Genomic DNA, 13,474 nt, shown 5'->3' on the forward strand with positions numbered 1-13,474 from the left:
TACCCTGGACAGGACAGCAGTCCATCACAGGACACACACACCCACACACACACACACACACACACGCACACACACAAGACCACCATCAGTCTAGATCCCACATAGTATCTGCTGCACTGGAAAAGGGGTTCGAGACTCCTGACAGTCGTCAACATTGCTGGAATAACATCAAGAGGATGTAGGTGCACTAACCCGCCCCTGGGTCTTCAGAATCGCTGGGGCCTGTGAAGACAAACTTTACAGCGCTTTTAGGGCTTCACAACAACAACAACAACAACAACAACAGCTGTGTGTGTGTGTGTGTGTGTGTCCTGTGATGGACTGGTGTCCTGTCCAGGGTGTGTGAGTGTGTGTGTCCTGTGATTGACAGTTGCCCAGCCCTGTGGTTGAAGCCGATACCCTGGCTTCTCTCCAGACACAGCTGGGTGAGCTCCTCCAGTCAGGACAGGGGGCTCTTCTGTACACAGAGGGGGGTGGGGGTGGGGAACAAGTTCTCTCTGGACAGCGAGGTCTGCCTGTGGCCAGTTCCTGTGGCCAGGCTGTGGTCACTGAACCTGTTTCTCTCTGCTGTCTCTTACTCTGATCCGATGCTGTGGTAGTGTATTTTGTCCGTTAAGGATGTTGTGGTCTGGGATCAATGACGAATGTAGTTCCAAAGCGGAACGGGTGGGCACGGCTAAAAACTACATGTCCCAGAATGCACCGTTCGCGAAGGCTGTCGGGAAGGACATTGTGCAAACTGACCAGTAACCGTTCACGAAAGAGACGCTTCGCCGTCAGGCGGCGGTCGTGTAGCGGCTGTTGATGGCGAAGCCCAGACGGAGTCGGAGGACCGAGGGGAACTCAAAACTAAGGATAAACCGCGGTAAAGGCGGCTGTTTCCAGCCCGGGACCGGAGTTTGCGGCCTGAGGCCGATGCGGGGACGGGGGGTTTGCGGCTGAAGGTGTCTGAGGCGGGTCGGTCCTCCGGGAGCGCGCAGCTCTAACGGCCGCCCGAATTCAAAACCCGCCCCGCGGGGTCGCGCGCGCACGCACGCACGCCCTTCCCGGCTCCTCCCCGGAAACAGGAAGTGTCGCCGGTGGCGGGAAGGGGCGGGAGCGGAGCTGTAGGAGAGGAACGTTTCCGCAGCGGAAAAAAGACGACGTGTCGTTTCGCTTTTTACCCGCGGCTTAAAAAAAATTATAGAGAACTAATAAAAGATGGCGGAGGGACCTCCCCTGAGGTCTCAACGCGCCACGAAAACGTTTGTCCAGGTTTAACAGGTCAGGGGCGGACTTTGCCGAGTCAGAAATTTCCGCGTTCAGCAACAACGCGGAGAAACGCAGCGAGAGCAGCCGGCTGTGGACGGAGGAGACGATGGACACAGACGGTCACGACGTCCAAGCAGCAGGAGCAGCTCTGTGGAAAGCTCAGGCCTGGGCCGCCACAGGACAGAGACTCCGGGGACATCGCTTTTAAAGGTCCTGTCGTTCACACACTGGACACTACAGCCTCGATAAGACAGCAGCCCACTGGACACGACACCCACAGGTCCTGACGTTCACACACTGGACACTACAGCCTCGATAAGACAGCAGCCCACTGGACACGACGCCCACAGGTCCTGACGTTCACACACTGGACACTACAGCCTTGATAAGACAGCAGCCCACTGGACACGACACCCACAGGTCCTGACGTTCACACACTGGACTGGACACTACAGCCTCGATAAGACAGCAGCCCACTGGACACGACACCCACAGGTCCTGACGTTCACACACTGGACACTACAGCCTCGATAAGACAGCAGCCCACTGGACACGACACCCACAGGTCCTGACGTTCACACACTGGACACTACAGCCTTGATAAGACAGCAGCCCACTGGACACGACGCCCACAGGTCCTGACGTTCACACACTGGACACTACAGCCTTGATAAGACAGCAGCCCACTGGACACGACACCCACAGGTCCTGACGTTCACACACTGGACACTACAGCCTCGATAAGACAGCAGCCCACTGGACACGACGCCCTCAGGTCCTGACGTTCACACACTGGACACTACAGCCTTGATAAGACAGCAGCCCACTGGACACGACGCCCACAGGTCCTGACGTTCACACACTGGACTGGACACTACAGCCTCGATAAGACAGCAGCCCACTGGACACGACTCCCACAGGTCCTGACGTTCACACACTGGACACTACAGCCTTGATAAGACAGCAGCCCACTGGACACGACGCCCACAGGTCCTGACGTTCACACACTGGACACTACAGCCTCGATAAGACAGCAGCCCACTGGACACGACGCCCACAGGTCCTGACGTTCACACACTGGACACTACAGCCTTGATAAGACAGCAGCCCACTGGACACGACACCCACAGGTCCTGACGTTCACACACTGGACACTACAGCCTCGATAAGACAGCAGCCCACTGGACATGACGCCCACAGGTCCTGACGTTCACACACTGGACTGGACACTACAGCCTCGATAAGACAGCAGCCCACTGGACACGACGCCCACAGGTCCTGACGTTCACACACTGGACACTACAGCCTCGATAAGACAGCAGCCCACTGGACACGACACCCACAGGTCCTGACGTTCACACACTGGACACTACAGCCTCGATAAGACAGCAGCCCACTGGACACGACACCCACAGGTCCTGACGTTCACACACTGGACACTACAGCATCGATAAGACAGCAGCCCACTGGACATGACACCCACAGGTCCTGACGTTCACACACTGGACACTACAGCCTCGATAAGACAGCAGCCCACTGGACACGACACCCACAGGTCCTGACGTTCACACACTGGACACTACAGCCTCGATAAGACAGCAGCCCACTGGACACGACGCCCTCAGGTCCTGACGTTCACACACTGGACTGGACACTACAGCCTCGATAAGACAGCAGCCCACTGGACACGACGCCCACAGGTCCTGACGTTCACACAATGGACAGGACACTACAGCCTCGATAAGACAGCAGCCCACTGGACACAGTGCCCACAGGTCCTGACATTCACACACTGGACACTACAGCCTCGATAAGACAGAAACCCACTGGACACGACGCCCACAGGTCCTGACGTTCACACACTGGATTGGACACTACAGCCTCGATAAGACAGCAGCCCACTGGACACGACATCCTCAGGTCCTGACATTCACACACTGGACACTACAGCCTCGATAAGACAGCAGCCCACTGGACACGACGCCCACAGGTCCTGACGTTCACACACTGGACACTATAGCTTCGATAAGACAGAAACCCACTGGACATGACACCCACAGGTCCTGACGTTCACACACTGGACACTACAGCGTCGATAAGACAGAAACCCACTGGACACGACGCCCACAGGTCCTGACATTCACACACTGGATTGGACACTACAGCCTCGATAAGACAGCAGCCCACTGGACACGACACCCACAGGTCCTGACGTTCACACACTGGACACTACAGCCTCGATAAGACAGCAGCCCACTGGACACGACGCCCTCAGGTCCTGACGTTCACACACTGGACTGGACACTACAGCCTCGATAAGACAGCAGCCCACTGGACACGACACCCACAGGTCCTGACGTTCACACACTGGACACTACAGCCTCGATAAGACAGCAGCCCACTGGACACGACACCCACAGGTCCTGACGTTCACACACTGGACTGGACACTACAGCCTCGATAAGACAGCAGCCCACTGGACACGACGCCCACAGGTCCTGACGTTCACACACTGGACACTACAGCCTCGATAAGACAGCAGCCCACTGGACACGACGCCCTCAGGTCCTGACGTTCACACACTGGACACTACAGCCTCGATAAGACAGAAGCCCACTGGACACGACACCCACAGGTCCTGACGTTCACACACTGTACACTACAGCCTCGATTAGACAGCAGCCCACTGGACACGACGCCCTCAGGTCCTGACGTTCACACACTGGACTGGACACTACAGCCTCGATAAGACAGCAGCCCACTGGACACGACGCCCACAGGTCCTGACGTTCACACACTGGACACTACAGCCTCGATAAGACAGCAGCCCACTGGACACGACGCCCACAGGTCCTGACGTTTACACACTGGACGCTGCAGATGGTGGAGATGGTAGTTGTGTCCCTATGGAGAGGACGATGTAGCCAGGGATCTGGGAAAGCCTGGGAGAATCCCAAGAAGATCCGAGGGAGGTGAGAGTTGTGGACCTGGTAAGTCAAGGCTGGTGTACGGAGGACTGTGTTTGGATGTTTGAGGAGATTGAATAATCTGAGGAATCAGGTGCTCGTAGTCCTCTGTGATTGAAGCTTATTCACTGTGCTGGTCTGTGACTGCACTGTGATCTATTTGCTGTGCTGGTATGTGGCTACACTGTGATCTATTTGCTGTTCTGGTCTGTAACTGCACTGGGATCTATTTGCTGTGCTGATCTGTGGCTATACTACGATCTATTTGCTGTCCATGTCTGTGATTACACTGGGATCTATTCACAGTGATGTTCAGTGACTACGATGGGATCTATTCAAGGTGATGTTCAGTGACTGCACTGTGATCTACTCACTGTGCTGGTCTGTGTCTGCACTGTGATCTATTTGCTGTGCTGGTCTGTGTCTGCACTGTGATCTACTCACTGGGCTGGACTGTGTCTGCACTGTGATCTATTTGCTGTGCTGGTCTGTGTCTGCACTGTGATCTACTCACTGGGCTGGACTGTGTCTGCACTGTGATCTACTCACTGGGCTGGTCTGTGACTGCACTGGGATCTACTCACTGGGCTGCTCTGTGACTGCACTGGGATCTACTCACTGGGCTGCTCTGTGACTGCACTGGGATCTACTCACTGGGCTGCTCTGTGACTGCACTGGGATCTACTCACTGGGCTGCTCTGTGACTGCACTGGGATCTACTCACTGGGCTGCTCTGTGACTGCACTGGGATCTATTTGCTGTGCTGGTATGTGGCTACACTGTGATCTATTTGCTGTTCTGGTCTGTAACTGCACTGGGATCTATTTGCTGTGCTGATCTGTGGCTATACTACGATCTATTTGCTGTCCATGTCTGTGATTACACTGGGATCTATTCACAGTGATGTTCAGTGACTACGATGGGATCTATTCAAGGTGATGTTCAGTGACTGCACTGTGATCTACTCACTGTGCTGGTCTGTGTCTGCACTGTGATCTATTTGCTGTGCTGGTCTGTGTCTGCACTGTGATCTACTCACTGGGCTGGACTGTGTCTGCACTGTGATCTACTCACTGGGCTGGTCTGTGACTGCACTGGGATCTACTCACTGGGCTGCTCTGTGACTGCACTGGGATCTACTCACTGGGCTGCTCTGTGACTGCACTGGGATCTACTCACTGGGCTGCTCTGTGACTGCACTGGGATCTACTCACTGGGCTGCTCTGTGACTGCACTGGGATCTATTTGCTGTGCTGGTATGTGGCTACACTGTGATCTATTTGCTGTTCTGGTCTGTAACTGCACTGGGATCTATTTGCTGTGCTGATCTGTGGCTATACTACGATCTATTTGCTGTCCATGTCTGTGATTACACTGGGATCTATTCACAGTGATGTTCAGTGACTACGATGGGATCTATTCAAGGTGATGTTCAGTGACTGCACTGTGATCTACTCACTGTGCTGGTCTGTGACTGCACTGGGATCTCTTTTTGCTGTTCTGGTCTGTGGCTATACTACAATCTATTTGCTGTCCATGTCTGTGATTACACTGGGATCTATTCACAGTGATGTTCAGTGACTACGATGGGATCTATTCAAGGTGATGTTCAGTGACTGCACTGTGATCTACTCACTGTGCTGGTCTGAGACTGCACTGTGATCTATTTGCTGTGCTGGTCTGTGTCTGCACTGTGATCTACTCACTGGGCTGGACTGTGTCTGCACTGTGATCTACTCACTGGGCTGGTCTGTGACTGCACTGGGATCTACTCACTGGGCTGCTCTGTGACTGCACTGGGATCTACTCACTGGGCTGCTCTGTGACTGCACTGGGATCTACTCACTGGGCTGCTCTGTGACTGCACTGGGATCTATTTGCTGTGCTGGTATGTGGCTACACTGTGATCTATTTGCTGTTCTGGTCTGTAACTGCACTGGGATCTATTTGCTGTGCTGATCTGTGGCTATACTACGATCTATTTGCTGTCCATGTCTGTGATTACACTGGGATCTATTCACAGTGATGTTCAGTGACTACGATGGGATCTATTCAAGGTGATGTTCAGTGACTGCACTGTGATCTACTCACTGTGCTGGTCTGTGTCTGCACTGTGATCTATTTGCTGTGCTGGTCTGTGTCTGCACTGTGATCTACTCACTGGGCTGGACTGTGTCTGCACTGTGATCTACTCACTGGGCTGGTCTGTGACTGCACTGGGATCTACTCACTGGGCTGCTCTGTGACTGCACTGGGATCTACTCACTGGGCTGCTCTGTGACTGCACTGGGATCTACTCACTGGGCTGCTCTGTGACTGCACTGGGATCTACTCACTGGGCTGCTCTGTGACTGCACTGGGATCTATTTGCTGTGCTGGTATGTGGCTACACTGTGATCTATTTGCTGTTCTGGTCTGTAACTGCACTGGGATCTATTTGCTGTGCTGATCTGTGGCTATACTACGATCTATTTGCTGTCCATGTCTGTGATTACACTGGGATCTATTCACAGTGATGTTCAGTGACTACGATGGGATCTATTCAAGGTGATGTTCAGTGACTGCACTGTGATCTACTCACTGTGCTGGTCTGTGACTGCACTGGGATCTCTTTTTGCTGTTCTGGTCTGTGGCTATACTACAATCTATTTGCTGTCCATGTCTGTGATTACACTGGGATCTATTCACAGTGATGTTCAGTGACTACGATGGGATCTATTCAAGGTGATGTTCAGTGACTGCACTGTGATCTACTCACTGTGCTGGTCTGTGACTGCACTGGGATCTACTCACTGGGCTGGTCTGTGACTGCACTGGGATCTACTCACTGGGCTGCTCTGTGACTGCACTGGGATCTACTCACTGGGCTGCTCTGTGACTGCACTGTGATCTCTTTTTGCTGTTCTGGTCTGTGACTACACTGTGATCTATTTGCTGTTCTGTTCTGTGACTGCACTGGGATCTATTTGCTGTGCTGATCTGTGGCTATACTACGATCTATTTGCTATCCATGTCTGTGATTACACTGGGATCTATTCACAGTGATGTTCAGTGACTACGATGGGATCTATTCGCTGTGCTGGTCTGTGATTACACTGGGATCTATTTGCTGTGCTGGTCTGTGACTACACTGGGATCTCTTTTTGCTGTTCTGGTCTGTGACTACACTGGGATCTATTTGCTGTGCTGGTCTGTGACTACACTGGGATCTATTTGCTGTGCTGGTCTGTGACTACACTGGGATCTACTCACTGTGCTGGTCTGTGACTGCACTGTGATCTACTCACTGGGCTGGTCTGTGACTGCACTGGGATCTCTTTTTGCTGTTCTGGTCTGTGGCTATACTACAATCTATTTGCTGTCCATGTCTGTGATTACACTGGGATCTATTCACAGTGATGTTCAGTGACTACGATGGGATCTATTCAAGGTGATGTTCAGTGACTGCACTGTGATCTACTCACTGTGCTGGTCTGTGTCTGCACTGTGATCTATTTGCTGTGCTGGTCTGTGTCTGCACTGTGATCTACTCACTGGGCTGGACTGTGTCTGCACTGTGATCTACTCACTGGGCTGGTCTGTGACTGCACTGGGATCTACTCACTGGGCTGCTCTGTGACTGCACTGGGATCTACTCACTGGGCTGCTCTGTGACTGCACTGGGATCTATTTGCTGTGCTGGTATGTGGCTACACTGTGATCTATTTGCTGTTCTGGTCTGTAACTGCACTGGGATCTATTTGCTGTGCTGATCTGTGGCTATACTACGATCTATTTGCTGTCCATGTCTGTGATTACACTGGGATCTATTCACAGTGATGTTCAGTGACTACGATGGGATCTATTCAAGGTGATGTTCAGTGACTGCACTGTGATCTACTCACTGTGCTGGTCTGAGACTGCACTGTGATCTATTTGCTGTGCTGGTCTGTGTCTGCACTGTGATCTACTCACTGGGCTGGACTGTGTCTGCACTGTGATCTACTCACTGGGCTGCTCTGTGACTGCACTGGGATCTACTCACTGGGCTGCTCTGTGACTGCACTGGGATCTACTCACTGGGCTGCTCTGTGACTGCACTGGGATCTACTCACTGGGCTGCTCTGTGACTGCACTGTGATCTCTTTTTGCTGTTCTGGTCTGTGACTACACTGTGATCTATTTGCTGTTCTGTTCTGTGACTGCACTGGGATCTATTTGCTGTGCTGATCTGTGGCTATACTACGATCTATTTGCTATCCATGTCTGTGATTACACTGGGATCTATTCACAGTGATGTTCAGTGACTACGATGGGATCTATTCGCTGTGCTGGTCTGTGATTACACTGGGATCTATTTGCTGTGCTGGTCTGTGACTACACTGGGATCTCTTTTTGCTGTTCTGGTCTGTGACTGCACTGGGATCTATTTGCTGTGCTGGTCTGTGACTACACTGGGATCTATTTGCTGTGCTGGTCTGTGACTACACTGGGATCTACTCACTGTGCTGGTCTGTGACTGCACTGTGATCTACTCACTGGGCTGGTCTGTGACTGCACTGGGATCTCTTTTTGCTGTTCTGGTCTGTGGCTATACTACAATCTATTTGCTGTCCATGTCTGTGATTACACTGGGATCTATTCACAGTGATGTTCAGTGACTACGATGGGATCTATTCAAGGTGATGTTCAGTGACTGCACTGTGATCTACTCACTGTGCTGGTCTGTGTCTGCACTGTGATCTATTTGCTGTGCTGGTCTGTGTCTGCACTGTGATCTACTCACTGGGCTGGACTGTGTCTGCACTGTGATCTACTCACTGGGCTGGTCTGTGACTGCACTGGGATCTACTCACTGGGCTGCTCTGTGACTGCACTGGGATCTGTTTGCTGTGCTGGTCTATGACTACACTGTGATCTATTTGCTGTTCTGTTCTGTGATTGCACTGGGATCTATTTGCTGTGCTGATCTGTGGCTATACTCCGATCTATTTGCTGTCCATGTCTGTGATTACACTGGGATCTATTCACAGTGATGTTCAGTGACTACGATGGGATCTATTCACAGTGATGTTCATTGACTGCACTGTGATCTACTCACTGTGCTGGTCTGTGGCTGCACTGTGATCTATTCGCTGTGCTGGTCTGTGACTGCACTGTGATATTACTCACTGGGCTGGTCTGTGACTGCACTGGGATCTCTTTTTGCTGTGCTGGTCTTTGACTACTCTGGGATCTATTCGCTGTGCTGGTCTGTGACTGCACTGGGATCTCTTTTTGCTGTGCTGGTCTGTGACTACTCTGGGATCTACTCGCTCTGCTGGTCTGTGACTGCTCTGGGATCTACTCCCTCTGCTGGTCTGTGACTGCTCTGGGATCTATTTGCTGTGCTGGTCTGTGTCTGCACTGTGATCTACTCACTGGGCTGGTCTGTGTCTGCACTGTGATCTACTCACTGGGCTGGTCTGTGACTGCACTGGGATCTACTCACTGGGCTGGTCTGTGACTGCACTGGGATCTCTTTTTGCTGTTCTGGTCTGTGGCTATACTACGATCTATTTGCTATCCATGTCTGTGATTACGCTGGGATCTATTCACGGTGATGTTCAGTGACTACGCTGGGATCTATTTGGTGTGGTGGTCTGTGATTACACTGGGATCTATTCGCTGTGCTGGTCTGTGACTACACTGGGATCTACTCGCTGTGCTGGTCTGTGACTACTCTGGGATCTACTCGCTGTGCTGATCTGTGACCACACTGGAATCTATTGGCTGTCCTGGTCTGTGACTACTCTGGGATCTACTCACTGTCTTGGTCTGTGACTGCACTGGGATCTATTTACTCTGTTGGTCTGTGACTGTACTGGGATCTACTCACTGTGCTGGTCTGTGACTGCACTGGGATCTATTCACTGTGCTTGTCTGTGACTGCACTGTGATCTCTTTTTGCTGTGCTGATCTGTGGCTATACTACGATCAATTTGCTGTGCATGTCTGTGATTACGCTGGGATCTACTTGCTGTGCAGGTCTGTGACTGCACTGTGATCTACTCACTGGGCTGGTCTGTGACTGCACTGTGATCTACTCACTGGGCTGGTCTGTGACTGCACTGTGATCTATTTGCTGTGCATGTTTGTGATGACGCTGGGATCTATTCACGGTGATGTTCAGTGACTACGATGGGATCTATTCGCTGTGCAGGTCTGTGACTACACTGGGATCTACTCACTGTGCTGGTCTGTGACTGCTCTGGGATCTACTCGCTGTGCTGGTCTGTGACTGCTCTGGGATCTACTCGCTGTGCTGGTCTGTGACTGCTCTGGGATCTACTCGCTGTGCTGGTCTGTGACTGCACTGATCTACTCGCTGTGCTGGTCTGTGACTGCACTGTGATCTGTTCACCGTGGTGGTCTGTGATTACTCTGGGATCTACTTGCTGTGCTGGTCTGTGACTGCGCTGGGATCTATTCACTGTGCTTGTCTGTGACTGCACTGTGATCTCTTTTTGCTGTGCTGATCTGTGGCTATACTACGATCAATTTGCTGTGCATGTCTGTGATTACGCTGGGATCTACTTGCTGTGCAGGTCTGTGACTATTCTGGGATCTACTCACTGTGCTGGTCTGTGACTGCACTGTGATCTACTCACTGGGCTGGTCTGTGACTGCTCTGGGATCTACTCACTGTGCTGGTCTGTGACTGCTCTGGGATCTACTCGCTGTGCTGGTCTGTTAGTGCACTGGGATCTACTCGCTGTGCTGGTCTGTGACTACTCTGGGATCTACTCGCTGTGCTGATCTGTGACCACACTGGAATCTATTGGCTGTCCTGGTCTGTGACTACTCTGGGATCTACTCACTGTCTTGGTCTGTGACTGCACTGGGATCTATTTACTCTGTTGGTCTGTGACTGTACTGGGATCTACTCACTGTGCTGGTCTGTGACTGCACTGGGATCTATTCACTGTGCTTGTCTGTGACTGCACTGTGATCTCTTTTTGCTGTGCTGATCTGTGGCTATACTACGATCAATTTGCTGTGCATGTCTGTGATTACGCTGGGATCTACTTGCTGTGCAGGTCTGTGACTGCACTGTGATCTACTCACTGGGCTGGTCTGTGACTGCACTGTGATCTACTCACTGGGCTGGTCTGTGACTGCACTGTGATCTATTTGCTGTGCATGTTTGTGATGACGCTGGGATCTATTCACGGTGATGTTCAGTGACTACGATGGGATCTATTCGCTGTGCAGGTCTGTGACTACACTGGGATCTACTCACTGTGCTGGTCTGTGACTGCTCTGGGATCTACTCACTGTGCTGGTCTGTGACTGCTCTGGGATCTACTCGCTGTGCTGGTCTGTGACTGCTCTGGGATCTACTCGCTGTGCTGGTCTGTGACTGCTCTGGGATCTACTCGCTGTGCTGGTCTGTGACTGCTCTGGGATCTACTCGCTGTGCTGGTCTGTGACTGCACTGTGATCTGTTCACCGTGGTGGTCTGTGATTACTCTGGGATCTACTCACTGTGCTGGTCTGTGACTGCACTGGGATCTATTCACTGTGCTTGTCTGTGACTGCACTGTGATCTCTTTTTGCTGTGCTGATCTGTGGCTATACTACGATCAATTTGCTGTGCATGTCTGTGATTACGCTGGGATCTACTTGCTGTGCAGGTCTGTGACTGCACTGTGATCTACTCACTGGGCTGGTCTGTGACTGCACTGTGATCTACTCACTGGGCTGGTCTGTGACTGCACTGTGATCTATTTGCTGTGCATGTTTGTGATGACGCTGGGATCTATTCACGGTGATGTTCAGTGACTACGCTGGGATCTATTTGGTGTGCTGGTCTGTGATTACACTGGGATCTATTCGCTGTGCTGGTCTGTGACTACACTGGGATCTATTCGCTGTGCTGGTCTGTTAGTGCACTGGGATCTACTCGCTGTGCTGGTCTGTGACTACTCTGGGATCTACTCGCTGTGCTGATCTGTGACCACACTGGAATCTATTGGCTGTCCTGGTCTGTGACTACTCTGGGATCTACTCACTGTCTTGGTCTGTGACTGCACTGGGATCTATTTACTCTGTTGGTCTGTGACTGTACTGGGATCTACTCACTGTGCTGGTCTGTGACTGCACTGGGATCTATTCACTGTGCTTGTCTGTGACTGCACTGTGATCTCTTTTTGCTGTGCTGATCTGTGGCTATACTACGATCAATTTGCTGTGCATGTCTGTGATTACGCTGGGATCTACTTGCTGTGCAGGTCTGTGACTGCACTGTGATCTACTCACTGGGCTGGTCTGTGACTGCACTGTGATCTACTCACTGGGCTGGTCTGTGACTGCACTGTGATCTATTTGCTGTGCATGTTTGTGATGACGCTGGGATCTATTCACGGTGATGTTCAGTGACTACGATGGGATCTATTCGCTGTGCAGGTCTGTGACTACACTGGGATCTACTCACTGTGCTGGTCTGTGACTGCTCTGGGATCTACTCGCTGTGCTGGTCTGTGACTGCTCTGGGATCTACTCGCTGTGCTGGTCTGTGACTGCTCTGGGATCTACTCGCTGTGCTGGTCTGTGACTGCACTGATCTACTCGCTGTGCTGGTCTGTGACTGCACTGTGATCTGTTCACCGTGGTGGTCTGTGATTACTCTGGGATCTACTTGCTGTGCTGGTCTGTGACTGCACTGGGATCTATTCACTGTGCTTGTCTGTGACTGCACTGTGATCTCTTTTTGCTGTGCTGATCTGTGGCTATACTACAATCAATTTGCTGTGCATGTCTGTGATTACGCTGGGATCTACTTGCTGTGCAGGTCTGTGACTATTCTGGGATCTACTCACTGTGCTGGTCTGTGACTGCACTGTGATCTACTCACTGGGCTGGTCTGTGACTGCTCTGGGATCTACTCGCTGTGCTGGTCTGTGACTGCACTGTGATCTACTCACTGGGCTGGTCTGTGACTGCACTGTGATCTACTCACTGGGCTGGTCTGTGACTGCACTGTGATCTATTTGCTGTGCTGGTCTGTGACTACACTGGGATCTACTCACTGTGCTGGTCTGTGACTGCTCTGGGATCTACTCACTGTGCTGGTCTGTGACTGCTCTGGGATCTACTCGCTGTGCTGGTCTGTGACTGCTCTGGGATCTACTCGCTGTGCTGGTCTGTGACTGCTCTGGGATCTACTCGCTGTGCTGGTCTGTGACTGCTCTGGGATCTACTCGCTGTGCTGGTCTGTGACTGCTCTGGGATCTACT

Source organism: Lepisosteus oculatus, chromosome 14, assembly GCF_040954835.1.
Source record: "Lepisosteus oculatus isolate fLepOcu1 chromosome 14, fLepOcu1.hap2, whole genome shotgun sequence".
In the NCBI taxonomy this organism is placed as follows: Eukaryota; Metazoa; Chordata; class Actinopteri; order Semionotiformes; family Lepisosteidae; genus Lepisosteus; species Lepisosteus oculatus.